We start from the raw sequence: 4,110 nt of genomic DNA, 5'->3' as shown, positions 1-4,110 counted from the left end.
TTTTTCAAGACAGCCGTAGATGCATGAGAGCCAATGAGAACAGTGCTTTCCAGTGAAAGTGCCGCCCTCTTCTGCCAATTTCTAACCTGAAAATGTGTTTGTTGTGCGTCCAAAACGCAACCACGAAAGCATGCAGAAGATAGCACTTACGGCTGTCTTGCCTACCGATAACTTAGCATGAAAATGAAAAATACCCTTTTTATGTATTGGAAATACAATCAGTCGATTTTGAATCATCCATACGATTTCTAGGAGTCTTCCGGACGATTAGTGGCAATTTGACAAAGAACGGAGGCTTCTTTCAATAAAATGTTCCTGTCAGAAGCTTCTGAGCCCGTTTTCTCAAAACTTCATTTTTGCACTTACGGCTCTCTTCGCTATCACGGCAGCAGTTGCGTGGCGTGCTTTGCGATTTATCGATTGGTCTGCCATGTAAAGCTATGGAAAGGTATCGATAAACGAGATGTTCGCAACGAACACCTTAATAATCGATTCTTTACCACGGTTTCCAATGGGGGCAAATCGACAATCGATCATTCACGCTTCGCTTCTATTTCCAACCGTTTATCAACAGCCATGCCAGTGGAGTCGCTCATGCGAGTGCCAAGTACTTGGTTTTGAGTAGCACAAACTGCAATAAATTGCAATTACATGGTGAAATTGTTGCTATGCATCGGACTGTCGTGTATGTTGCCCACCTATTGATTGAAGGAGCACTTTTTATTGAAATTTATTGCAAGAAAATTGAAATAAGTTGCCATTTTTTATTGCACTGCGAATTGCACATCTTGCAGGCTCATGGACTGGGTTAAAATTGGCAGTTACTGACTATGATGGATATAGATTGCAATTTTATGACAGTGAAATTGCGAATGTATTGCATTAGATCGCAGACTCGTTGCATTTCATTTTTTACGGTTTTATCGCAAGTCTGACTACGAAACTATTTCTACGAGAAGGTTTAATCGTAAAAATCCGTCGCGAAAATTGTTTAGAATCTAGTGATTGTTGTATGAAGAACAATCGATAAAAGATCTTGTAACGAACCTCGTCGAAGGAGAGTGCGAACCTCGTTGAAGGACAGTGCGATTTGAATTACCGTGTGAAACACTCACGAAAGTTGGACTTATGTCCATCTCCCTTGGCGCTCTCACACAACCGGCCTGTTGGTCTAGTCGTATGATTCTCGCTTAGGGTGCGAGAGGTCCCGGGTTCAATTCCCGGACAGGCCCACTTTAATTTTAAGAACAAAGCTAGGCACTATTTTCAAGTTCAAAATTACGTATTATTTCAAATATTCATTAATTAGGTGCGCTCGCTGATTCGTGTTTTCAGGTCTTGTTATTAACTGTTGAGCTGCATGCATATACCTTATCCTGAATAGCCTAAAAAATGTTCCTCTGCTTCCTTCTTCGCGCATATACAGAAATTATCATTTGAAATTCTCTTTTGGCTCCTACTGGTATATTTCAACAATTTTCAGTAACATAGCATTAACAATTAAATGCACCTATCTCTCGAGATGGACCGCGTTTAGTAGAAAGGAGCCAAGCCACATAATCCATTGCCAAATGTAACTGTTTTTCTTTCTTTTCTTTTTTTTTTACAAGAGAATGTTTGTGCGGATCCTCGAAAATTTCAAGGAATGTGCTATTATGCAGAAAATTCACTGAAACATGTACAAGTATCCGCAAAACCGTTTTTATGTAAAAAATTAAATTGCTGAATTAAATTTGACGATAGATGATGTGGCTTGGTTCCTCTCTGCTTAACGCATCTTCGAAGAAAATGAACAAAATACGGTGGTAAATCTTTAAACGCCGCAATTATAATATGGGGTTCCGCATTTATGCCATCGATATGTCGAAGGCAAATAGTCAATTAGGCATTTTGTCAAATGCCAAGGCACATAGTCAAATTAGGCATTTTGTCAAATGCCAAGGCAAATAGTCAGCTACCTAGATTGAAATTTTGATTTTTGACCTATTTTCAGCCCCTGTAAGGAAAAATTTTCTGTAAAAATATGCAGCACTTAATAGTATTTTAAACGATTTTATGATCCTAAGTGCACATTTTTCATGAAATTTCCAGCACGTCCTAAAACACAGAATTTTTAAAATTTTAGCATTTAAATGTACTAAAGGCATGTCAAAACGAAGGAACAAGGAGAGTTCGCGGATTTGAAGAGTTATTCTTCCCAAAATATTGAAAACCCATGAACTCCTTGCCATACATTTACAGAATTCCGCAAACTGTCAAAATTTGACTACTGGCCTAGGCATTTGATAAAATGCCTGATTTGAATAATTACGTTCGACAGATATACCTTTCTAAGGAAATGACCTGTTCAAGAAACGACCTTGTATCGGAAGCGGGATGGAATTAAGGGTCAAAATATGAGGCTGTGCCCGTTGAAAGAATGCCCTGGCTTGCACATGAGCATTTCCTATCGACCTCGAAGCCGCGATGACCCTAAGCCGTTTTTAATGACGTGACAAAATGATTACAAGCTGGTTAATTTGGAATCGGGGACTCGAGATTGGCTGCCATCTGCCCGGGATAAATAAATAAACACAAGTCCCTCGCTGGGGGAGGAAAGGTGCTCGTGCACCCTTTCGGCCCAGTCGCCACCCTCAATCCGCGGGTTCAACCCTCACAGGGTTGCCAAATAATCCGAATGGGTCACTAAACCTTGATTATTTTATTGAACATTTTGAAAATACAATGTGAGTAGATAACGTGGTGATTTTTCCGCATTTTTATGGAGCCGAAATCGCGGAGAAACCCGCTTTTGAAAAATCTAAAAACTGCAAGACATTTCAAACGCACCCGAATGGCGGGAAACTGACGGTGTTGACGCACTGCGGTAGTCATACCGCGATCATCTCTCATTTTCCTCTGATGTTTGTTTTAATAAAACGTGTTTCAATGTGGAATTGTTGCTCGTTTATTACAGCTAACATATGAATGAGATTCAAGTCTTGAATTCAGAAGATATAATTTCGACTTTAGTATTGTATTCATATACGAAGAGTAGATAGACATTTGACGGAAGTCGTGGAAACCCTTGCCCGCTTCTGATTGGTGCCGGATGACATCATTCGGCGCGGCGCGAAACCGGGGCGTTTTAAATTTGCGTATAAGTTGAGCGATTTGAACTACGCATTTCTCGGTCATTGAGTTACTTGTTCCCGTTTTTAATGAGCGTATTGTGTTCTACGCGTCATTTTCCTTCAGAAAACTATATTCGCAAGTCAAAATTCGTTCATGGTTTAGTGACCCATTAAACTATTAGCATCCAATGGAAAAGTAAAATTATGGCAAGAACTACAATTACCATCACGATTCTAACTTGTTTCTCGTTTAGCTTTAACACACTTTTAACGTGAAATCCCTCCTTCCACTCAGCTTTCTTCCAGATCGTAATTTAGGCCTTCGGCTGGGAGTAGCTGTGTTCTCTCCCAGATCCAATATGAAAGTAATAAAATAAACACATTTGAAGAAGAACATAAACATACCTTATTTCTTGATAAAAAAAAGGTTCCTGTTTAAACATTTTCGGAACATGTTTGGCAGACATCTCTGCACGGCAGTTTGACATCCCCACCCAACTTTCTTTGCTTTTTCGCATGTTTTTCTACGGATAATGTTGGCTGCCCACTCTCTTTTGAATATACTCTCTCCGGTAGCATAGATAAGAAAATCAAGCAATAAAGTATTGAGTGGTATTGTCGGAAGCGAATCGTACGTAAATAGATCGAAACAAATGAACACTAAACTCTGCTGTCCTGAGCAGAATATAGGAGATCTTTAATTACATTTAATATATATATTTGGATTTTGAAACTCCGGAAATGTTAATGAACGAACTTTTACATGGCACATCGAAAAAATCTTCAACCTAAAGAAACTTCCGTCCGAGTATTACCATATATTTTAACTTTTCACACCAACAGACGTTCTTTACTGAAACCACTTCCCTGCTCTGCATAAAACAGGAAGATCCATTCTGCCGTCATGCTAATTTTGACATTTTTGACCCGTACATTTTTATACTGCGGGCCTGAGCAAGATGATAACAGAAGTCCTATTTCATGTGACCCTGCCAAT

General features: G+C 39.4%; 1 non-coding gene across 1 annotated transcript; it reads left to right on the top strand.

Annotated features, from left to right (window-relative positions):
- The first annotated feature begins 1,160 nt into the window (after positions 1–1,160).
- Positions 1,161–1,232, top strand: TRNAP-AGG (transfer RNA proline (anticodon AGG)). The gene has a single exon. It is a non-coding gene; the product is annotated as a tRNA-Pro (tRNA).
- The last annotated feature ends 2,878 nt before the right edge of the window (positions 1,233–4,110 follow it).

This window comes from Bemisia tabaci, chromosome 9 (genome assembly GCF_918797505.1).
Source record: "Bemisia tabaci chromosome 9, PGI_BMITA_v3".
Classification (NCBI taxonomy): domain Eukaryota; kingdom Metazoa; phylum Arthropoda; class Insecta; order Hemiptera; family Aleyrodidae; genus Bemisia; species Bemisia tabaci.
This window is presented reverse-complemented; position numbering and strand designations above follow the sequence as displayed.